The 25,680-nt window shown below is 41.8% G+C and overlaps 1 protein-coding gene across 1 annotated transcript in view; it reads right to left on the reverse strand.

The window, feature by feature from the left end:
- Positions 1-25,680, reverse strand: part of FBXL13 (F-box and leucine rich repeat protein 13) — a 478,799-nt gene that overhangs the window by 117,305 nt on the left and 335,814 nt on the right. The gene's annotated exons all lie outside the window — the stretch shown is intronic.

Here is a 25,680-nt window from a genome sequence, read left to right on the forward strand (position 1 = left end):
CCAGGTTGTGCAGTAGACGTTCCTTCTTTGAAGAAGGATTTGGGCATAAAGAAGGAACAACAATCTCTTGATTGATATTCCTGTTAGTAACTACCTTAGGTAAGAACCCAGGTTTAGTACGCAGGACTACCTTATCCGAATGAAAAATCAAATAAGGAGAATCACAATGTAAGGCTGATAATTCAGAGACTCTTCGAGCCGAGGAAATAGCCATTAAAAATAGAACTTTCCAAGATAACAACTTTATATCAATGGAATGAAGGGGTTCAAACGGAACGCCCTGTAAAACATTAAGAACAAGGTTTAAACTCCATGGTGGAGCAACAGTTTTAAACACAGGCTTAATCCTGGCCAAAGCCTGACAAAAAGCCTGGACGTCAGGAACTTCTGACAGACGTTTGTGTAACAGAATGGACAGAGCTGAGATCTGTCCCTTTAATGAACTAGCAGATAAACCCTTTTCTAAACCTTCTTGTAGAAAAGACAATATCCTAGGAATCCTAACCTTACTCCAAGAGTAACCCTTGGATTCACACCAATATAGGTATTTACGCCATATCTTATGGTAAATCTTTCTGGTAACAGGTTTCCTAGCCTGTATTAAGGTATCAATAACTGACTCAGAAAAACCACGTCTTGATAAAATCAAGCGTTCAATTTCCAAGCAGTCAGCTTCAGAGAAGTTAGATTTTGATGTTTGAAGGGACCCTGTATCAGAAGGTCCTGTTTCAGAGGTAGAGACCAAGGTGGACAGGATGACATGTCCACCAGGTCTGCATACCAAGTCCTGCGTGGCCACGCAGGTGCTATTAGAATCACTGATGCTCTCTCTTGTTTGATTCTGGCAATCAATCGAGGAAGCAACGGGAAGGGTGGAAACACGTAAGCCATCCTGAAGTCCCAAGGTGCTGTCAGAGCATCTATCAGGACTGCTCCTGGATCCCTGGATCTGGACCCTTAACGAGGAAGCTTGGCGTTCTGTCGAGACGCCATGAGATCTATCTCTGGTTTGCCCCAACGTCGAAGTATTTGGGCAAAGACCTCCGGATGAAGTTCCCACTCCCCCGGATGAAAAGTCTGACGACTTAAGAAATCCGCCTCCCAGTTCTCCACTCCCGGGATGTGGATTGCTGACAGGTGGCAAGAGTGAGACTCTGCCCAGCGAATTATCTTTGATACTTCCATCATAGCTAGGGAGCTTCTTGTCCCTTCCTGATGGTTGATGTAAGCTACAGTCGTGATGTTGTCCGACTGAAACCTGATGAACCCCCGAGTTGTCAACTGGGGCCAAGCCAGGAGGGCATTGAGAACTGCTCTCAATTCCAGAATGTTTATTGGCAGGAGACTCTCCTCCTGACTCCATTGTCCCTGAGCCTTCAGGGAATTCCAGACGGCACCCCAACCTAGAAGGCTGGCGTCTGTTGTAACAATTGTCCAGTCTGGTCTGCTGAATGGCATCCCCCTGGACAGATGTGGCCGAGAAAGCCACCATAGAAGAGAATTTCTGGTCTCTTGATCCAGATTCAGAGAAGGGGATAGGTCTGAGTAATCCCCATTCCACTGACTTAGCATGCACAGTTGCAGTGGTCTGAGGTGTAAGCGTGCAAAGGGTACTATGTCCATTGCCGCTACCATTAAGCCGATTACCTCCATGCATTGAGCCACTGACGGGTGTTGAATGGAATGAAGGGTGCGGCAAGCACTTTGAAGTCTTGTTAGCCTGTCCTCTGTCAGGTAAATCTTCATTTCTACAGAATCTATAAGAGTCCCCAGGAAGGGAACTCTTGTGAGTGGAACGAGTGAACTTTTCTTTTCGTTCACCTTCCATCCATGTGACCTTAGAAATGCCAGCACTAACTCTGTATGAGACTTGGCAGTTTGAAAGCTTGAAGCTTGTATCAGAATGTCGTCTAGGTATGGAGCTACCGAGATTCCCCGCGGTCTTAGTACCGCCAGAAGAGCACCCAGAACCTTTGTGAAGATTCTTGGAGCTGTAACCAATCCGAATGGAAGAGCCACAAACTGGTAATGCTTGTCTAGGAAGGCAAACCTTAGGTACCGATAATGATCTTTGTGAATCGGTATGTGAAGGTAAGCATCTTTTAAATCTACAGTGGTCATGTACTGACCCTCTTGGATCATAGGTAAAATTGTCCGAATAGTCTCCATCTTGAACGATGGGACTCTTAGGAATTTGTTTAGGATCTTTAAGTCCAGGATTGGTCTGAAAGTTCCCTCTTTTTTGGGAACCACAAACAGATTTGAGTAAAACCCCTGTCCCTGTTCCGATCGTGGAACTGGATGGATTACTCCCATTAACAAGAGCTCTTGTACGCAGCGTAGAAACGCCTCTTTCTTTGTCTGGATTGTTGACAATCTTGACAGATGAAATCTCTCTCTTGGAGGAGAGTATTTGAAGTCCAGAAGGTATCCCTGAGATATTATCTCTAGCGCCCAGGGATCCTGAACATCTCTTGCCCAAGCCTGGGCGAAGAGAGAAAGTCTGCCCCCCACTAGATCCGATCCCGGATCGGGGGCCCTCAATTCATGCTGTTTTAGGGGCAGCAGCAGGTTTCCTAGTCTGCTTGCCCTTGTTCCAGGACTGGTTAGGTTTCCAGCCTTGTCTGTAGCGAGCAACAGCTCCTTCCTGTTTTGGTGCAGAGGAAGTTGATGCTGCTCCTGCTTTGAAATTACGAAAGGAACGAAAATTAGACTGTCTAGTCTTGGCTTTGGCTTTGTCCTGAGGCAGGGCATGGCCTTTACCTCCTGTAATGTCAGCGATAATCTCTTTCAACCCGGGCCCGAATAAGGTCTGCCCTTTGAAAGGTATATTAAGCAATTTAGACTTAGAAGTAACATCAGCTGACCAGGATTTTAGCCACAGCGCCCTGCGTGCCTGAATGGCGAATCCTGAATTCTTCGCCGTAAGTTTAGTAAGATGTACTACGGCCTCCGAAATGAATGAATTAGCTAGTTTAAGGACTCTAAGCCTGTCCGTAATGTCGTCCAGAGTAGCTGAACCAATGTTCTCTTCCAGAGACTCAATCCAGAATGCCGCTGCAGCCGTGATCGGCGCAATGCATGCAAGGGGTTGCAATATAAAACCTTGTTGAACAAACATTTTCTTAAGGTAACCCTCTAACTTTTTATCCATTGGATCTGAAAAAGCACAGCTATCCTCCACCGGGATAGTGGTACGCTTAGCTAAGGTAGAAACTGCTCCCTCCACCTTAGGGACCGTTTGCCATAAGTCCCTTGTGGTGGCGTCTATTGGAAACATTTTTCTAAATATCGGAGGGGGTGAGAACGGCACACCGGGTCTATCCCACTCCTTAGTAACAATTTCAGTAAGTCTCTTAGGTATAGGAAAAACCTCAGTACTCGTCGGTACCGCAAAATATTTATCCAACCTACACATTTTCTCTGGTATTGCAACTGTGTTACAATCATTCAGAGCCGCTAACACCTCCCCTAGTAATACACGGAGGTTTTCCAGTTTAAATTTAAAATTTGAAATATCTGAATCCAGTCTATTTGGATCAGAACCGTCACCCACAGAATGAAGTTCTCCGTCCTCATGTTCTGCCACCTGTGACGCAGTGTCTGACATGGCCCTAATATTATCAGCGCACTCTGTTCTCACCCCAGAGTGATCACGCTTACCTCTTAGTTCTGGTAATTTAGCCAAAACCTCAGTCATAACAGTAGCCATATCCTGTAATGTGATTTGTAATGGCCGCCCAGATGTACTCGGCGCTACAATATCACGCACCTCCCTCTGAGCGGGAGATGTAGGTACTGACACGTGAGGCGAGTTAGTCGGCATAACTCTCCCCTCGTTGTTTGGTGAAATTTGTTCAATTTGTACAGATTGACTTTTATTTAAAGTAGCATCAATACAGTTAGTACATAAATTTCTATTGGGCTCCACTTTGGCATTGCAACAAATGACACAGGTATCATCCTCTGAATCAGACATGTTTAACACACTAGCAAATAAACTTGCAACTTGGAAATACAATTCAATTAGAATAATATTAAAACGTACTGTGCCTTTAAGAAGCACAGAACATCTATGACAGTTGAAAAATTAATAAATTGAAACAGTTATAGCCTCAATCCTTGTAAACAACACAACTTTAGCAAAGGTTAAATCCCATTAGCAAAGATAACAAATTCTGAAAGCAGAAACAAATTACAGAATAAACGTTTTTTATCTCAGTCAAACTATAATTCTCACAGCTCTGCTGAGAGAAATTACCTCCCTCAAAATAAGTTTTGAAGACCCCTGAGCTCTGTAGAGATGAACCGGATCATGCAGGGAATACAATGAATTGCTGACTGAAATATTTGATGTGTAGTAAAAGCGCCAAAAAACGGCCCCTCCCCCTCACACACAGCAGTGAGGGAGAACAGAAACTGTCAGAAAACAGATTAAGCAACTGCCAAGTGGAAAAATAGTGCCCAAACATTTATTCACTCAGTACCTCAGCAAATGAAAACGATTTTACATTCCAGCAAAAACGTTAAACATAATCTCTAGTTATTAAACAGCTTTATGTATTTCTTACAGTGTAATTCTAGTGAAGTACCATTCCCCAGAATACTGAAGTGTAAAGTATACATACATGACATTATATCAGTATGGCAGGATTTTCTCATCAATTCCATTGTCAGAAAATAAAAACTGCTACATACCTCTATGCAGATTCATCTGCCCGCTGTCCCCTGATCTGAAGTTTACCTCTCCTCAGATGGCCGAGAAACAGCAATATGATCTTAACTACTCCGGCTAAAATCATAACAAAAACTCTGGTAGATTCTTCTTCAAACTCTGCCAGAGAGATAATAACACACTCCGGTGCTATTTTAAAATAACAAACTTTTGATTGAAGATATAAAACTAAGTATAATCACCATAGTCCTCTCACACATCCTATCTAGTCGTTGGGTGCAAGAGAATGACTGGGAGTGACGTAGAGGGGAGGAGCTATATGCAGCTCTGCTGGGTGAATCCTCTTGCACTTCCTGTTGGGGAGGAGTAATATCCCAGAAGTAATGATGACCCGTGGACTGATCACACTTAACAGAAGAAATTTGGGTTCAGTGTCCCTTTAACACTGATTAAAATATCATTACAAAACACAACAGTACATTGTTTTAGCCCTGTTGATGTTTCCCTGGCCCAAAGACGGTACATTTTTTCTACTAAAAAAGGTCTATGATATATATATATATATATATATATATATATATATATATATATATATATATATAAGTATATACTCAAAATGTAAAATTATTAAATTAAATAGAAGTTGCTTTATGGAACATTCAGACATGTTATAGACATAGAGTGATTCTGGAATAGACTCATCAATAGAACTTTTACAGAATATACTTTTTTTTAAGAATAATTTGTTTAATTGATGCATCTCATTTATTTTAAATGAATGTTACTAGGTATGTGTAATCGTGAAACGAATGGCGAAGATGGCGGCCTCAAGCTGCATTTGGCAATTTTAGGAGCCAGATTTATTCTTGTGAAAGTACAACAGTCTAACGTGTATTTGCACAGATCTTACAGTAGTGTGTTGCACTTTTAAAATAATAAATCCAAAGTTCAAGAATGCACATGTCTAAATGTTACTGTCCTTAATAAAAATATCTCCTCCCACCAACAGAGTTGTAGGAGTTGTCCTTATTAGCCAGTAAGAAACTGATCTCTAGGTATAAGTTCTGCAAAACATGTTCCTGTAAGTTTAAAGTAACTTTATTTCATGCTAAATATGTAACTGCTACCCTTTGAAATAAATAATACAAAATGTAATGTCCATCTAATGCAGGCTATATTTCAGTTGAAATAGCTATGACACACGGGAACAAATGTATCCCATAAATCTGCTTCTGCTTCCCTAAGGTTAGGGCAAGGCGGTATGGCTTTAATAAAGTAACTTATGGGAAAACAGTTCCTCCTTTGTATGTGTGTAAGCAGCCAAGCCTGCACATCAGTGAGTTCACTGCATATTCTCTATGATACGTAATGTGCAAGTAATGTATTATGTGTTTACGGAATGTATGGTCTGGGATCCAGATGTGAATACCTTATCTATAAGTCTGGAAACTGTCCTTTCATGATGCAGCCTAATCAATGAACATGAAATATACTAAATGCAACTAATTATTTTACAGCTACTCTAGCCCTTAGATGTAACCCAGGGGACACCTATTATACAAATATTTTAGCTTCAGTTCTGGCATCTGTACACAGACACACACAATAAATACATATGTACAGAATATTAACATATTTAGGGCTAAATTACAAGTGGAGCAAAAAATCACCCGTTTACGGGGTGAGCGATAAATAACCAGCTAATACAAGTGCAATTAGCGCTTTGAAAATTAACCAGAGATCAGATTTGGTTCATTTTCAATAAATACCCCAATTGGCCCCAAAATAAAGTATGTTTTACTATTTTATTAAAAAATATGTAGGTTTTTTTTTTTTAAATAAAAAATAACCACACAAAGCCGTTTTTAGGGGTTAAATTTGGCAGGTGTGGGGTGTTAGAAAAAATCTGGCACTGCAAAGTGCCTTTATATGAACATATATATATTTATGTGTTAATATGTGTATATACACATATTAACACATAACTATATGTATATATTCATATACATATATAGATTTGCTGCACAACTTACCCCCTTCGCTGCGTGAGGTTCTCATGCTTTGTCTCACGGCATGAGAATAAGGCTCCCATTGGAGCCTATGGAAGCACGCTCTCGTGAACACAATGCTTCCATGTAATGCGAACGCGCGGTCGCGTTCGTATTGCACCTAACTTGTAATACCAGCGCACATTTGCGTGCGCTGGTATTACAAAGTTGAGCGCAAATATCGCCCTTGTGAAAGCTATATTTTTGCACTCCACTTGTAATCTGGCCCTTAGACTTTAAAGCTCGTAATGCTGGATGAGCCAGGTTTCACTATTAGAAAACGTGGCGCACTTTTTAGAGTATCTTCTCCAGATAACACTTTAGAATATTTGATTAAGCAGTCTTAAAAATAAAAATGTGAAAAGTCACATGTGCAAGCATCCTACCCAGAAATACACATCAGAAAACAGTCTCAAAATGCCCTGATGAATTGAAACAATGTCAGTACAGTCGAAAATCAATCCATCTAATGTGAGCCGGAACTGAATGTGTTAGACCTGCAGTATAGCAACAGCTCTATAGCCATCAATGGTGACAGGTCAGCCATCACATTGTGGAACTGTTGATAAAAGGATTGTCAGGTCCACCGAAAATTATTTCTAATCTCACCGAACGTCCGCTAAGTGAAAAGTTATAAAACAATGGTCTTACCCTTGCTGTACAGAAAAGTGAAAATGTGTCTTCCCTATGAAAGTTTTGTGCTTGCTGCCTTTTGAACAATCTGAGTACATTGCCAGTGAATTTGGATCTCGGCAGTGTGGAGGGGGCATGTTTTCGAAACATGTTTACACAACTCATTAATACCAGCGCACATTTACAAGTTAGGCGCAACGTGAACACAACCTCGCATTTGAATTGCCTTGAAGCCTTGCGCTCACAATGGAAGCCTCGTTCTCATGCTGTGAAACACGGCAAAGCACCTAGCACAGCAAAGGGGGCAAAATAAAAATATATATGTATATGAATATATATACATATATATTTATGTGTTTATATGTGTATATACATATACATTCACGTCCCATTCACGTCTATGGAAAGATACTTTCAGTTCCGTTTTTTAAAACACCCTACATCCTCTCACTTTAACTTCTTATAACTGCTCCAGTTGTTTTCTTTATACATTTTTTTATTTAATTATTTATTTAAAAGAACTGTCCACTTTATTTAGAGGGCCAATTAACATTTTATCATAAACCAGAGTTTTGTGCTTAGCTCAAAGTGAAACTGCATTAAACAACCTCTTGTAATGGCTGGTTATTTAAAGTGCGCCCGTAAACTGGCAAATTTGTCCCTTCAGGGACGCACTGTAAAATAGCGCTCCACTTGTAATCTAGCCCATAATGTGCATTCCAGGTTTGTGTGAAAAGGTTCACTTAAGTTAGCGGGTATTGTTTAGAACATTAGAACTTCCTGTAGAAGTTTCCCTACTATAATATAGGTTACTCCCATGGAACGCCCATATATTAATTATGTACTGTATGTGATCACCATTGTGTTACATCCCTGTATTATACTATAAAAATACTTCACCAGCGCACTCTAATTACAAGTGAGGTGCAATGCGAACACAACCTCGTGTTCGCATTGCACCGAAGCATTACGCTCACAAGAGCACGCTTTCATAAGCTCCAATGGGAGCCTCATTCTCATGCCGTTAGACACAGCATGAGAACTAGCACAGCGAAGGGAGTAAGTTTCGCAGCGATGGGGAGCAAATTAAAATATATATGTATATGATTATATACAGATATAGTTATGTGTTTATATGTGTATTTACACATTCTAACACATACATATATATGTATATAAGCATATATATTTAAAGGAAACACACAGTTTCCATAGACTGCAATGTAAAGGCACTTTTCAGTGCCGTTTTTTTTCTAACACCCCACACCCGCATCTCTGAACCAATAGACACTGCTCGCTGCAGTATTTTTTTACGAGCCACTTGTAATGGCTGGTTATTTATCACAGGCCGCAAACAGGCAAACAATAAATTAGCCCTACACTTGTAATCTGGCTCTATGTATTTTAAGTAAGTTTGTTATTTAGATAAATCTGTTTTTAAATATCTTTTTATGAACAAACGTAGCAGCAGCTTTTGTGTTTTACAATAGTGTGTGTTTATTTAAGTAAAACTTGTTTTTAAAAGACAACAGTTTTTTTACTATTGTATATACAGTATATAGCCGCTACACGCTCACACTGTACTGAGTAGGTTTAGTTCTAATATTGTGATAATACTGCACCAAGTGTTTACAGTGCAATCACAATATTAGAACTTAACCAAGAAAAAGTTACTATACTATAGTTTTTACCCAGCAGTTTAATTTGCCTTTAATTTAATTAAAGGGACAGTCTAGTCCAAAATAAACTTTCATGATTCAGATAGAGAATGTAATTTTAAACAATTTTCCAATTTATTTTTATCACCAATTTTGCTTTGTTCTCATGGTATTCTTAGTTGAAAGCTAAACCTAGGAGGTTCATATGCAAATTTCTAAGCCCCTGAAGGCCGCCTCTTCTCTTAGGGCATTTTTACTGTTTTTAACCACTATAGGGTGTTAGTTCATGTGTGTCATATAGATAACACTGTGCTCACGCACGTGGAGTTCCAGTGAGCCCGTTCTGATTGGCTAAAATGGATGTCTGTCAAAAGAACTGAAATAAGGGGGCAGTTTGCAGAGGCTTAGATACAAGGTAATCACAGAGGTAAAAAGTGTATTTATATAACTGTGTTGGTTATGCAAAACTAGGGAATCCTATATAATAAAAGGCCAAGTGTGTTTGTCCGAAGCTGTCATGCGCAGTAGAGACTGTGCGCGAGGACAAACACACCTGGCCTTCCAACTAACCTGGAGTCGTGTGGTGATGTGGGCGTGTCCGGGCGGGGACGGAGTGGGTGTGACCGATGCGTAGTGGGCGGGGCTGGGCGGTTGCATGTGGGCGGGGGAGAGAGAGCACAAAAGAGAGGGGGGAGAGAGACAGCAAAAGAGAGGGGGGAGAGCACAAAAGAGAGGGGGGAGAGAGACAGCAAAAGAGAGGGGGGAGAGAGACAGCAAAAGAGAGGGGGAGAGAGAGCACAAAAGAGAGGGGGAGAGAGAGCACAAAAGAGAGGGGGAGAGAGAGCACAAAAGAGAGGGGGAGAGAGAGCGCAAAAGAGAGGGGGGGAGAGCGCAAAAGAGAGGGGGGGAGAGAGAGAGCAAAAGAGAGGGGGGAGAGAGAGAGCAAAAGAGAGGGGGAAGAGAGAGCAAAAGAGAGGGGGGAAGAGAGAGGGGGGAGAGAGAGAGAGTAAAAGAGAGGGGGGGAGAGAGAGAGTAAAAGAGAGGGGAGAGAGAGAGAGCAAAAGAGAGGGGAGAAAGAGAGCAAAAGAGAGGGGTGAAAGAGAGAGCAAAAGAGAGGGGGATAGAGAGAGAGCAAGGAGTGGGGCAGCTGTACTGCAAAAAATGGCCCGTGTACACGGACTTTAGGACTAGTAGGTAATAAAGAGATTATCTCTCTTTTTAAACAATAAAACTTCTGGTGTAGACTATCCCTATAACTGACTTGCTCGGATTTTTGTAAGATCATTGACACAGCATATCCCTCTTTCTCCATAGATATAGACAAAAGGGCCGCAATTCAAATTTCAGGGAAAGCATATGGAAAAGAAAAACAGAATTTAAAACACCAGTGGTTCAGCATCTAAGCTTAACCCCTTAAGGACTGGGGATTTTAGACTTAAAACTTGCCCAAAAGAGATTTTTTTTTAGCATTTTTGCCATCACTCCATTTGTTTATTTACCTATCAAAACTATATATATATATTTTAGTAGACAACCCAAGATATTCATCTAGGCCCATTTTGGTATATTTCATGCCACTGTTTCACTGTAAAATGTGTTCATATAAAAAAAAAAATTCACAAGCTTTGAGGACGTAAAAGATACTTGGGATTCCCCTTTGTTCAGAAATAGCTTTGCCGTTGCTTTTTTGGTAATTAGAAGGTCGCTGATTGTAGCTGCGCACCACACTTCTGAAATTCCTGGCAGTTTAGGGGTTAATCCGGTAGCTTGTAAGGTTAAGTTTAGCTGTAGTGTAGAGATTACCCTCCCACCCCCTGATCCCTACCTGATCTCTCCTAAACAGCTCCCTCCCGCACCCCCCACTGGTCATCACCATCAGTCTGCCAATGTGAAGTTTTAGTCTTTTTTTTTTTTTTTCTGCAGTGTAGGATACCCCCCTTCTTATCTTTCCACATCCCTGATCCCTAGCAAACAGCTCTCTAACCCTCCCCTCTCTAGTTTCTGCCATGTACAGGCATCTGTCTGCCAGTACCCAGTTCTTTATAAATTTATGTTTTTTTATTTACTTTTTTTTTAAAAACAACAACAAATGTATCGGTCCCCCCTCAACCACCCCTTCCCCTCCAAGCAGTCCTTTTTAGGGCCCCTCTATAACTAACCCTCCCGGGTCCCCCTCTCCCTCCCTCCTCCTCTCAGTGTGGACATTTTTTTGCATTGCAGCAGTTCGCCCCTCCATCCCCCTCCAGCAGTGGGCCGACCACCCGCCTCTTTCCAGACCCTCCCACACCACTAACTATCGGCACCACTGCTACCCAACCTCTTTACATCAGTCTCTCTGTACTGCTATTTCTGCACTGCCACTGCAATGTACATTTCTAGTGGCGGCCCTGGGGTGCAGGCATTACATTTCAGGCTCTAGCTGTCATTTATATCATTATCTCTTCCCCATTACTAAACAACCTCTGTAGGCCCAAACAGCTTCCCAACCGCATGCCCAGAGATGCTTCCAGCTGAACAGGGTTTAGCCATATGGCATCAGATCAATTTAATCCAAACGCCAGAACTTTGTGTGTTTCTATAAGCCGTTTCCCTCGAGGATTACTGGTTAAAAGATACAGGGTATAATTAAATGGATAAAGTATGCAAAAAGGGCTGACTTTTCAACGAAAAGGAAAGTTTATGGAAATATATATATATAGCCAATATAAAAACATCAATATAAATTGTAGGTTGGCTGTTTTAAAATTATATATTTCCTTCAGCTACTGTAGACCTGGATTTTGATTTTACTCTTTCTGTTTCTGTTAACAGGAAGTTTTCAGTTCAGATGATTATTTTACAATAGCTTTGAAGAGAGTCAATAGGTGAACATTAAAGGGATATTGTACTACTAAAATAAAATGCTTTAATTTGTCAGAGCCTGTTAATTCAGCACTAAAGACCCTGCAAGTCTATGTGTTTAATATCAGCAAAGGGGTTAAACATAGTTAAAGTAATTTTTGGGAGCCAAAGAGAACTGCTGGTTTCAAGCAGACATGGTCAGTAAGCCAATCAGTAGTGACAGTCTCATGGACCTGCTAATTGCTGGCCATACCTGTTGCGACCAGCATTCTTATTGTTTTTTTGTTTTTTTTATAAATATTTGATTGAAAGATTATTAAGAGATACAAAATTCAAGGCATTGGAAAACATAATACTTTGTAAGGTAAGGCACAGTACTTTGCTGAAACACTGGCCACACCACCAGGCTGACCACAGTTTTTAAAATGTCCAGCACAAAACATCTCAGCCTGGTGTCGTATTGAATCTGTTATACAATCCTACCGATTCAGGAAATGCAACAACCATTAGCAATGCAGCCGGTGGATGAGAAAAACATAAAAAAGAAAAGACAAAAACAAAACTAAAACAAAAAATGTGAATATCATAGATTACATACTTATATTTCAGAACTTCTATTGAGTAACATTTGAGTATAGGTTCGACCTCTCAACCTGATTTATAGTACCGGTCACCCGCTGAGGTTCTGTGCCTGCATTATTAACTTGTGCATCTCGCTCTGGTCGCTACTTACTCGCATTCCACCTCTCCAGCATAAGCTTGTGTGTGTCAGCTGTTCCCTGCTTAATGTGGTGATACCTTTCTAAGTTTAGGAGTGTGTCCACTTGTCCCCCCCACTCTGTGACAGTTGGGACTACCCTAGTTTTCCAATGTTTCGGTATCAATAACTTGGCGCTGTTCAGCATGACCAGCAGTAGGGCTTTGTTTGCTTTGCAGTCTAGTTTGGGCAATGATAAAAATAGCCCTGTTGTTGGACTGTTTTGCAGTGGTTTTCCTATGATGCGTTCTATGTGACTAAGTATTCCCACCCCGTAGTTGTCTAACTTGGGGCAATCCCACCAGATGTGTGTTGGCGTGCCCTCGCCCCCGCAGTCTCTCCAGCACCCACTTGAGGCATGTTTATATATGCGTTGCAGTCTGCTAGGTGTTAGATACCACCTCGACAGAAATTTATAGCTCGACTCCTGCAAATTCAGAGATATTGAAGTTGTTTTGGTTATTTGAAAGACTAGTTGCCATTCTTTGTATGAGATCTCCATATGTAATTCCTTCTCCCATGCTTTTGTGTATGTAGGGAGTGTTTGCTGGTCTCCTGTGAGAAGGAGTTTATATGTTAGAGAGATTGCATGCGCCGTAGGTGAATTCCTCATGCACAAAGTTTCAAATGGGGTAGGTTGTCTCATAAGGCTGTCTTTGTGCTTATGTGTAGCTATGAAGTGGCTTAGTTGGGTATGAGAGAACCAGTTCATGGTTATGTCAGGCAGCTCTTCCATAATGTCAGAGTGTGTTTTAAGTTTGCCTCCTGTTTTTAGTGCTGCAAGAGTGCATTTTATAAAGGGTGTGTTATAATCCGTCTCTCTCTCTAAGCGCTTCCACGGTACTGCAGCGTTTTGTTATAATGGTCGTGGGGAGTGTTTTGAGGACACATTCGTCGTGGTATTGATTATTCTGTCCCAGTGTGTGTAAAAGTCAATTAGCAAAGGAAATATTGTTGCCGCTGCCGGTCTATCTTTCTCCAGGGTCCAAGTCCCCAGGCCCGCATTTTTGGTGTTCATAATGTCACAGTCCAGCTGCACCCATACCTTGTTAAGGTCCCTAAGGCACCAGTCAATAAGTCTGTGTAAGGTGATCGCTTGTTTGTAGATTTGAATATTTGGTACCCCAAGGCCTCATCTGTCCCTGGGCAAGTAGAGTGTTTTCCTGGCTACTCTGGGTCTGACTCCCCCCATATGTACTGCTCTATTAATTTTTGAAGCTTATGTATGTAGTTACTAGGAAGTGGAATGGGCATAGTTTGAAGTAGGTACAACAACCTGGGAAGCACATTCATTTTTACCACATTAATTCTACCCACCCATGAGATCGATTTATTCTTCCAGCTGGACAAATCGGCAGTTAAAGTGTGTTCTAGGACTTTATAGTTTTCTTGGAATATAATCTGGTGGTCTGGAGAAAGATATATCCCTAAGTATCTCATTTTATCCTTTTGCTGTCTCAGGGGACAGTCTCGTAGGGCTTCTTCTAACTCCTCTGTATTGTATGTGATATTCAGTAGTTCTGATTTACTTATATTGAGGTGAAAGTTGGAAAAAAGTCCATATTCCCTAAAGGTAGTCAGGGCTTTGTCAAGTGATCTGTCAGCTTTGGTCAGTGTTAGAAGTACATCATCTGCGTATAGTGCCAATTTGTGCTCGCCTGTCTTAGTGGATAGTCCGGATATGTGTGTATCGTCACGGATCCTCTGTGCCAAGACTTCAATCATCACAACAAAGAGGAGCGACGACAAGGGGCATCCCCTGTCATGTACCGTTTCTGATTGTGAATCTGTTGGACAGCAGGCCATTCACCTTTACTCTTGCATTGGGGTTTCTGTATAATGTAAAAATTTGCTCTACGAAGGTCTTACTGAATTTCATTTTGGTCAAGACCGCTTTTAGTAATGGCCAATGTACCCGGTCGAAAGCCTTTTTTGGCATCTGTTGAGACTCACACTAAGGGGATGTGATGATGTTGGGCATGTGCCACCAGCTGCAGCACCTTCAACGTATTATCTCGCGCCTCCCTTCACGGCACAAACCCCACCTGGTCCGGATGTATTCGTTTGGGTAGAAACCTGTTGATTCTGTTAGCTAAAATTTTGGCATATATTTTAATATCCAAATTCAAGAGTAAGATGGGGCGGAAATTTTCCGGTTTAATAGGGTTTTTCCCTGGCTTGGAGAGTACAGTGATATTTGCTTCTAACATTTGGTCGGTGAACCTGCATTCCTTCAGCAGAGAATTGAAAAGGGATGTCAAAGGTGCTAGCAGGTGATTGGATGTAGGATTTATAATATTTTATTCCTAAACCATCTGGGCCTGGACTTTTGCCATTCGGCATGCTTTTTATGGCTATTTTGACTTCCTCGCTCGTGATTGGTCTGTCCAAGGATTCAGTTTCCTCTGGGGTGAGTGTATGCAGTCTGATTCCCTCTAGGTATTTGTCCAGGTCTGCCTGTGTACTGTCATTTCTAATGTTGTAGAGTTCCTCATAGTATTGTCTGAACGTCTCCGCTATTTTCTCACTGTCGTTCTGTTTTTCCCCTGCTGTGTCAGTTAGTGTGTATATATGCAAGTTCAACTGTTTTCGCTTCAGTGCTTTGGCTAGCGACGACCCTATCTTGTCATTCATGTCAAAGTACTTTTGCTGTAGTATTGATGCCTTTGGCTGGTATTCTTTAGTGAAGTGTTTGTTCAAGTCAGCCCTGATCTTAGTCAATGATTGCAAAGTGGTAGTAGAGGATGGATTTTTTTTCAATTCTGTTTCCCAGTATCTAATTTGGGATAGTGAGGAGTTTACAAACTGACGGTGTTCCTTAACCTCCCTAGCCTTATGTTTGATAAACTCGCCTCGTATCACGCATTTGTGGGCTTCCCATGTTGTGTGAGTGGGCATAGCATCTAAAGTGTTTTCCTCAAAGTAGTATTTCAAGGTCGTGTCCACTGTCAGCTTAACTAAGGGTTTTTCAAGTACATATTCATCCAGCCTCCATAGGAAGGGGCGTGTGGGCATTTCCAGCCAGGCTATTGTGCATTGTACTGGTGCGTGATCATGTGATAATTAGTATGCTAGAGCCCTCTATCAGTGATAGCCCTATCTGGTCTGCTATCAGATAGTCTATCCTGGTGTATACCTGGTGTATACCTGATGTGGGTGGGAGTAGAAAGTGTAATCTTGTACCCCAGGGTTCATTGTCCTCCATACATTATGTAGCTTAAGAGAATGGAGCTGTGTGTTTATGATTTTTATGACCTTTTGTGGTATGCATGTCTTGCCCGTGGAGGTGTCTTGCGTGGGGTCCAGTGGTAGGTTGAAGTCCCCTGCTAAGTATAGTATGCCCTTTGTATGTTCCAGTAGCATTTGCGTTATTTGTGTGAAAATTATGTGTTGCCCTTGATTGGGCAGGTAGATGTTGGCCAGTGTTATATAGGAGTTGAACAGGGTACCCCTAACCAATATACAGTATAAGAGCCGTTGGGATCTTTCAATATGAAGGTTGGTCTAAAGGGGATCAAATTCTTTACAAAAATGCCAACCCCTCCTTTCTTTGAGTTACCTGATGCCAAATAGTAAGTTCTGTATCTGTGGTTTCTGAAACTAGGTTCTCTGCCTTTCTTGAAATGAGTCTCTTGTATGCATAGGATATCACCCACTTCTTTGTGTAGCTGAGTGAATGCAATGAATCTATTTTCTGGATTGTTAAGCCCCTTGGCATTTACAGAAATCAGTTTAAGAGTGTGTGATGGCATCTTGCCGTTAGCTATCCAAATCCAGTAGTACAGTTGTTATTTACTTGTCTGGGATGCTCCCCTATGTGTGACTTGTTTATAGAGGGCCTCTCACTGTGCTCACGTGTCCCTAATTTCTATGATTTGGGGCTATTCTATGTGACCTTCAAATTTATCTGTTCAGGTGAGAGGTGCGAACTGTTATTGTGAACAATAATTCAAAATACAATATTCATGGTCAAGTGGCCGTGTGATGTGTGTGAACAATGCAATCAATAATACAATATTAGCAAAAATATGGAAAAATTAAGCAAAATTAAACAAATAGTATGCAGGGTAGTATCCCTGCTACCTAACCCAACATTTAAAATGCAAACATATTAATTATCTTATACAACCTGTTGTCCCAGTTTATGATCAAAAGTCCCCTTGTCTCTGTGCCCTCGGGCAATCAAGTGCTCGAGAAGAGTCCTCCTGTTCTTCTGTAGCACCGGCTGTATTGGGTACTTTCTACATGTTGCTTTAGTTTAATGCAGAACTGGCTGCAGATGTCAGCTGCGTGGCTTTGAGGTGAAGGTGTTACTGCTTTGCCTCTAAGGGGTTAATGTTTGAACAAGTCTTAATAGTGGATGCTGTATATGGCTTGTTTGTAGCCCTATGTTTTTATATGACCAAGTACTGCGCTCTTCTGCCTGGGTTAGGGTATTCAGGCTGTTTTTTTGTTGTTGTTGAATTAGATCTCCTGTATGTCTTGTGCTCCCCACTCTGGCTATGTGTGTCTTCGCCTCAGTATAAGCCCAGTTGGCTGTTTAATTATGCTGTGAGAGTGTCCTGTAGCCTGGTCTGTACTGCGTGTGGTGCCGTCTGCCTTATCTCTGGGGCCGTTTGTTTGTAGACCTTACACGTGGCGCACAAGCGGTGTGTAGCGCCCGTTTGCTCAGTAGAGCTGCTTACCCCTATATGTTACTGCCAACGTGATTGTTAGTTAGGTTAAAAGTTCAGGCTCTGTTACGGATATCTGCCACCTCATCCACTTCGTTAATGTTCGGGCCTTCCTTTGTGGTCTATCCCACACAGGGTATTGCTGCGTGTCGTGTTTGAAATGGTGGCGGTCCTGGCTAATCCCCTTTTGTGTTCAGGGGCTCCGGTGAAATTCTGCCAGGCTTTGATGTGGGTGTTGGGTCCCAGGTCGTTGATGACTGTTGATGTTAGGTAGCGTGGGCCTAGGAGCTGTTTCTTTACACGGCCATAATCCTGAATGGCCAAGCTCCACCCCTTATTGTTTTGTTTTTTTAATAAAACCATAAAATAGTAGTGGTTAAGTGATGTTCAGCACTGAGCCAACAGTAAGTAGCAGACCTAGCATTAACCAGTGAAGGAGTTTGTAGGAAGTACTGAAGGAATTAAACACACATCTGAATGTCTAGACCATAATGTTGGGTATAAGTCAATCTTTCTGATCACTTATTCTACCAATGAAGATATGTTTATAGCAATAAATAATACTTCACCAGTAATATAGCTGAGATAATTGTGGCATTAATGTCTGTGTCAACAGCTGCTACTGAGGTTTACATTTAAACATTGAATAATTGCTTGTTGCTCATCAGCCTGTGTAGTCACAGTCTCTCAAGATAATAGGAACTGAGCACCTTTGTCATTATCTCAACTGTGTCATAAGAAACACCCCGGGTTGCAACTATGCAAGTATGTGTCACAAATTCATTTAATTATCTCGAACTGTCCCAATGAGAACATTATTATTTGTCTGGTGCAGCTTAGTGCCTTATAAGTCAGATAGGAGGGAGGCTAGAGTTGAATACAAATCCCCTTTAGTAGAAACATGTTAAAACAGTGTAAAACTAGCTTAAAGGGGCATTCCAGCCAAAATTGGAATCCACATGGATGCATTTCAGTTTTGAATAGAATCATTTTTGTAATATACCTGTATTAGCAAAACTGTTTCTTATAAAAGCCATAGCTGTTTCAAAAGTGTATCTAAGTATGCACCGTGCACCAGCATTTTAAACACAGCACTTGCTCAGAGCGCCTCAGGTGCTTGTACGACCTGGTAATGACTCAGTTTGTTAATTACTGACATTATACAATCCCCACAGGCACTCTGAGCTGCTGCAGTATTTAAAAAGCTGGTGTACTGAGAATATCTAGCTATGCTTCACGTGCACATGCAGAGAAAAATGTTAACACTAAAACAGTGATAGCTTTTGCTAAAAGCATTATTGCCAATACATGTATATTACAAATATGTTTTTATTCAAATATGTAATTAATCTATGTGCATTTAAAGGGACAGTCTAGTCCAAAATGAACTTTCATGATTCAGATAGAGAATGTAATTTTAAACAATATTCCAATTTTCTTTTATCACCAATTTTGCTTTGTTCTCTTGGTATTCTTAGTTGAAAGCTAAACCTAGGAGGTTCATATGCTAATGTCTAAGCCCTTGAAGGCCACCTCTTCTCTCAGGGCATTTTGACAGTTTTTCACCACTAGAGAGTGTTAGTTCATGTGTGTCATATAGATAACACTGTGCTCATGCACGTGGAGTTCCAGGGAGTCAGCTCTGATTGGCTAAAATGGATGTCTGTCAAAAGAACTGAAATAAGGGGGCAGTTTGCAGAGGCTTAGATACAAGGTTATCACAGAGGTAAAGTGTATTTATATAACTGTGTTGGTTATGCAAAACTAGGGAATGGGTAATAAAGGGATTATCTATCTTTTTAAACAATACAAATTCTGGTGTAGACCCTTTAAATTTTGACCAGAATGTTCCTTTAACATGGTGTCCTCAGAAATGCAGGGTTGTCTACAGATGGTCTCCATCTATAATTTTGACAGCACAACACTCAGTGCTCTGCCAGCATCACAGCTTACCCAAAGAAAACAGTAGATGCTATAAAAAAACAGCATTCTTTTAAAGGGACAGTACAGTCAACTTTTATTCTATGTTTCATCTAAAAGATGAAATTTAAAAACATAATTTATGCTTACCTGATAAATTCCTTTCTTCTGTTGTGTGATCAGTCCACGGGTCATCATTACTTCTGGGATATAACTCCTCCCCAACAGGAAATGCAAGAGGATTCACCCAGCAGAGCTGCATATAGCTCCTCCCCTCTACGTCAGTCCCAGTCATTCGACCAAGAATCAACGAGAAAGGAGTAACCAAGGGTGAAGTGGTGACTGGAGTATAATTTAAAAAATATTTACCTGCCTTAAAACAGGGCGGGCCGTGGACTGATCACACAACAGAAGAAAGGAATTTATCAGGTAAGCATAAATTATGTTTTCTTCTGTTATGTGTGATCAGTCCACGGGTCATCATTACTTCTGGGATACCAATACCAAAGCAAAAGTACACGGATGACGGGAGGGATAGGCAGGCTCATTATACAGAAGGAACCACTGCCTGAAGAACCTTTCTCCCAAAAATAGCCTCCGAAGAAGCAAAAGTGTCAAATTTGTAAAATTTGGAAAAAGTATGAAGCGAAGACCAAGTTGCAGCCTTGCAAATCTGTTCAACAGAGGCCTCATTCTTAAAGGCCCAAGTGGAAGCCACAGCTCTAGTGGAGTGGGCTGTAATTCTTTCAGGAGGCTGCTGTCCAGCAGTCTCATAGGCTAAACGTATTATGCTACGAAGCCAAAAAGAGAGAGAGGTAGCAGAAGCTTTTTGACCTCTCCTCTGTCCAGAATAAACGACAAACAGGGAAGAAGTTTGGCGAAAATCTTTAGTTGCCTGCAAGTAGAACTTGAGGGCACGAACTACATCCAGATTGTGTAGAAGACGTTCCTTCTTTGAAGAAGGATTTGGACACAGGGATGGAACAACAATCTCTTGATTGATGTTCCTGTTAGTGACTACCTTAGGTAAGAACCCAGGTTTAGTACGCAGAACTACCTTGTCTGAGTGAAAAATCAGATAAGGGGAATCACAATGTAAGGCTGATAACTCAGAAACTCTTCGAGCCGAGGAAATAGCCATTAAAAACAGAACTTTCCAAGATAACAATTTTATATCAATGGAATGAAGGGGTTCAAACGGAACTCCCTGTAAAACGTTAAGAACTAAGTTTAAACTCCATGGCGGAGCAACAGCCTTAAACACAGGCTTGATCCTAGCTAGAGCCTGACAAAAAGCCTGGACGTCTGGATCTTCTGACAGACGCCTGTGTAACAAGATGGACAGAGCTGAAATCTGTCCCTTTAATGAGCTAGCTGATAAACCCTTTTCTAAGCCTTCTTGTAGAAAAGACAATATCCTAGCGATCCTAACCTTACTCCAGGAGTAACCTTTGGATTCGCACCAGTATAGATATTTCCGCCATATTTTATGGTAAATCCTTCTGGTAACAGGCTTCCTAGCCTGAATCAGGGTATCAATAACCGACTCAGAAAAACCACGTTTTGATAAAATCAAGCGTTCAATTTCCAAGCAGTCAGCTTCAGAGAAGTTAGATTTTGATGTTTGAATGGACCCTGTATCAGAAGGTCCTGTCTTAGAGGTAGAGACCAAGGCGGACAGGATGACATGTCCACTAGATCTGCATACCAAGTCCTGCGTGGCCATGCAGGTGCTATTAGAATTACTGATGCTCTCTCCTGTTTGATTTTGGCAATCAATCGAGGAAGCAGCGGGAAGGGTGGAAACACATAAGCCATCCCGAAGTTCCAAGGTGCTGTCAAAGCATCTATCAGAACTGCTTCCGGATCCCTGGATCTGGACCCGTAGCGAGGAAGTTTGGCGTTCTGGCGAGACGCCATGAGATCTATCTCTGGTTTGCCCCAACGTCGAAGTATTTGGGCAAAGACCTCCGGATGAAGTTCCCACTCCCCCGGATGAAAAGTCTGGCGACTCAAGAAATCCGCCTCCCAGTTCTCCACTCCCGGGATGTGGATTGCTGACAGGTGGCAAGAGTGAGACTCTGCCCAGCGAATTATCTTTGATACTTCCATCATTGCTAGGGAGCTTCTTGTCCCTCCCTGATGGTTGATGTAAGCTACAGTCGTGATGTTGTCCGACTGAAACCTGATGAACCCCCGAGTTGTTAACTGGGGCCAAGCCAGAAGGGCATTGAGAACCGCTCTCAATTCCAGAATGTTTATTGGCAGGAGACTCTCCTCCTGATTCCATAGTCCCTGAGCCTTCAGAGAATTCCAGACAGCGCCCCAACCTAGTAGGCTGGCGTCTGTTGTTACAATTGTCCAGTCTGGCCTGCTGAATGGCATCCCCCTGGACAGGTGTGGCCGATAAAGCCACCATAGAAGAGAATTTCTGGTCTCTTGATTTAGATTCAGAGTAGGGGACAAATCTGAGTAATCCCCATTCCACTGACTTAGCATGCATAATTGCAGCGGTCTGAGATGTAGGCGTGCAAAAGGTACTATGTCCATTGCCGCTACCATTAAGCCGATCACCTCCATGCATTGAGCTACTGACGGGTGTTGAATGGAATGAAGGACACGGCATGCGTTTTGAAGCTTTGTTAACCTGTCTTCTGTCAGGTAAATCTTCATTTCTACAGAATCTATAAGAGTCCCCAAGAATGGAACTCTTGTGAGAGGAAAGAGAGAACTCTTCTTTTCGTTCACTTTCCATCCATGCGACCTTAGAAATGCCAGAACTAACTCTGTATGAGACTTGGCAGTTTGAAAGCTTGAAGCTTGTATTAGAATGTCGTCTAGGTACGGAGCTACCGAAATCCCTCGCGGTCTTAGTACCGCCAGAAGGGCACCCAGAACCTTTGTGAAGATTCTTGGAGCCGTAGCCAATCCGAATGGAAGAGCTACAAACTGGTAGTGCCTGTCTAAGAAGGCAAACCTTAGGTACCGGTGATGATCTTTGTGGATCGGAATGTGAAGGTAAGCATCCTTTAAATCCACAGTGGTCATGTACTGACCCTCTTGGATCATGGGTAAAATTGTCCGAATAGTTTCCATTTTGAACGATGGAACTCTTAGGAATTTGTTTAGAATCTTTAAATCTAAGATTGGCCTGAAAGTTCCCTCTTTTTTGGGAACCACAAACAGGTTTGAGTAGAACCCTTGTCCTTGTTCCGACCGCGGAACCGGATGGATCACTCCCATTAATAACAGATCTTGTACGCAGCGTAGAAACGCTTCTTTCTTTATCTGGTTTGTTGACAACCTTGACAGATGAAATCTCCCTCTTGGGGGAGATAATTTGAAATCTAGAAGGTATCCCTGAGATATGATCTCTAGTGCCCAGGGATCCTGAACATCTCTTGCCCAGGCCTGGGCGAAGAGAGAGAGTCTGCCCCCCACTAGATCCGGTCCCGGATCGGGGGCTCTCGATTCATGCTGTCTTTGGGGCAGCAGCAGGTTTCCTGGCCTGCTTGCTCTTGTTCCAGGCCTGGTTAGGCTTCCAGCCTTGCCTGTAACGAGCAACAGCTCCTTCCTGTTTTGGTGCAGTGGAGGTTGATGCTGCTCCTGTTTTGAAATTCCGAAAGGGACGAAAATTAGACTGTCTAGCCTTAGCTTTGGCTTTGTCTTGGGGTAGGGCGTGGCCCTTACCTCCTGTAATGTCAGCGATAATTTCTTTCAAACCGGGCCCAAATAAAGACTGCCCCTTGAAAGGTATATTAAGTAATTTGGACTTAGAAGTAACATCTGCTGACCAGGATTTTAGCCACAGCGCCCTACGTGCCTGTATGGCGAATCCTGAGTTCTTAGCCGTAAGTTTGGTTAAATGTACTACGGCCTCCGAAATGAAAGAATTAGCTAGTTTAAGGACTCTAAGCCTGTCCGTAATGTCGTCTAGCGTAGATGAACTAAGGTTCTCTTCCAGCGACTCAATCCAAAATGCTGCCGCAGCCGTAATCGGCGCGATACATGCAAGGGGTTGCAATATAAAACCTTGTTGAACAAACATTTTCTTAAGGTAACCCTCTAATTTTTTATCCATTGGATCTGAGAAAGCACAGCTATCCTCCACCGGGATAGTGGTACGCTTAGCTAAAGTAGAAACTGCTCCCTCCACCTTGGGGACCGTTTGCCATAAGTCCCGAGTGGTGGCGTCTATTGGAAACATCTTTCTAAATATTGGAGGGGGTGAGAACGGCACACCGGGTCTATCCCACTCCTTAGTAACAATTTCAGTTAGTCTCTTAGGTATAGGAAAAACTTCAGTACTCGCCGGTACCGCAAAGTATTTATCCAACCTGCACAGTTTCTCTGGTATTGCAACGATGTTACAATCGTTGAGAGCTGCTAAGACCTCCCCTAGTAATACACGGAGGTTCTCCAATTTAAATTTAAAATTTGAAATATCTGAGTCCAATCTGTTTGGATCAGAACCGTCACCCACAGAATGAAGCTCTCCGTCCTCATGCTCTGCGAGCTGTGACGCAGTATCAGACATGGCCCTAGCATTGTCAGCGCACTCTGTTCTCACCCCAGAGTGATCACGCTTGCCTCTTAGTTCTGGTAATTTAGACAAAACTTCAGTCATAACAGTAGCCATATCTTGTAATGTTATCTGTAATGGCCGCCCAGATGTACTAGGCGCCATAATATCACGCACCTCCCGGGCGGGAGATGCAGGTACTGCCGCGTGAGGCGAGTTAGTCGGCATAACTCTCCCCTCGCTGTTTGGTGAAATTTGTTCACATTGTACAGATTGACTTTTATTTAAAGTAGCATCAATACAGTTAGTACATAAATTTCTATTGGGCTCCACCTTGGCATTGGAACAAATGACACAGATATCTTCCTCTGAGTCAGACATGTTTAACACACTAGCAAAAAAACTTACAACTTGGTTATAATCTTTTTTAGCAAAAACGTACTGTGCCTCAAAGAGGTACTAAACGATTAAATGACAGTTGAAATAATGAACTGAAAAAACAGTTATAGCATCAAACTTTAAGACAACACAACTTTTAGCAAAGGTTTGTTCCCATTAGTAAAAGAACAATAATTAAATTTGACATAAAAAATACAAGCAACGTTTTTATTCACAGTCACTATAAGAATTCTCACAGCTCTGCTGAGAGAATTTACCTCCCTTAAAAGAAGTTTGAAGACCCCTGAGATCTGTCAGAGATGAACCGGATCATGCAGGAAATATAAAAGTAACTGACTGGAATTTTTTGATGCGTAGCAAAGAGCGCCAAAAACGGCCCCTCCCTCTCCCACACAGCAGTGAAGAGAAACGAAACTGTCACAAATAAAAGCAAAAAAGGCTGCCAAGTGGAAAATAATGCCCAAATATTTATTCACACAGTACCTCAGCAATGTAAACGATTCTACATTCCAGCAAAAACGTTTAACATGATAAATAGTTATTAAAAGGATTAGTGACCCTTAACAGAGTAGTTCCGGTGAAATACCATCCCCAGAATACTGAAGTGTATACATACATGTCATTTTAACGGTATGGCAGGATTTTCTCATCAATTCCATTCAGAAAATAAAAACTGCTACATACCTCAATGCAGATTCATCTGCCCGCTGTCCCCTGATCTGAAGCCTTTACCTCCCTCAGATGGCCGAGAACAGCAATATGATCTTAACAACTCCGGTTAAAATCATAGTAAAAAACTCTGGCAGATTCTTCCTCAAACTCTGCCAGAGAAGTAATAACACGCTCCGGTGCTATTGTAAAATAACAAACTTTTGATTGAAGTCATAAAAACTAAGTATAATCACCATAGTCCTCTCACACATCCTATCTAGTTGTTGGGTGCAAGAGAATGACTGGGACTGACGTAGAGGGGAGGAGCTATATGCAGCTCTGCTGGGTGAATCCTCTTGCATTTCCTGTTGGGGAGGAGTTATATCCCAGAAGTAATGATGACCCGTGGACTGATCACACATAACAGAAGAAATTTAAATTTAAAGCGCTTGTTAGTTGCTATAGATAATATTGTTTTTAGTGCAATGCCCATTAAAATCTTGGTTGTTTGTTCTTATAGCTATCTTTACTGAAACGATCCCTAGTCATCTGTCCAGACCTATAGAGCCACTAGTCAGGATAATACTTTGCTGGATAATACTTTTGTTATATGCGCCTGCAGACTATTACCCTGAAATGCTGGCCCTAAAGCCATTACTCATTTATGCCTGATCTGGACTGTTGGCCATCACACAGCTATCCAGATTCAAAGAGTATTCCAGCCACCAAGTTTTCTTAAAAGACCTTTATTTCACATGGGGTCCCAAACAAACAGTTACAACGTTTCAAGCCATACCAGGCTCTTAATCATGTATCATCATACATGATTAAGAGCCTGGTGTGGCTTGAAACGTTGTAACTGTTTGTTTGGGACCCCATGTGAAATAAAGGTCTTTTAAGAAA

The sequence above is a fragment of the Bombina bombina genome, chromosome 6, assembly GCF_027579735.1.
Source record: "Bombina bombina isolate aBomBom1 chromosome 6, aBomBom1.pri, whole genome shotgun sequence".
Lineage (NCBI taxonomy): Eukaryota > Metazoa > Chordata > Amphibia > Anura > Bombinatoridae > Bombina > Bombina bombina.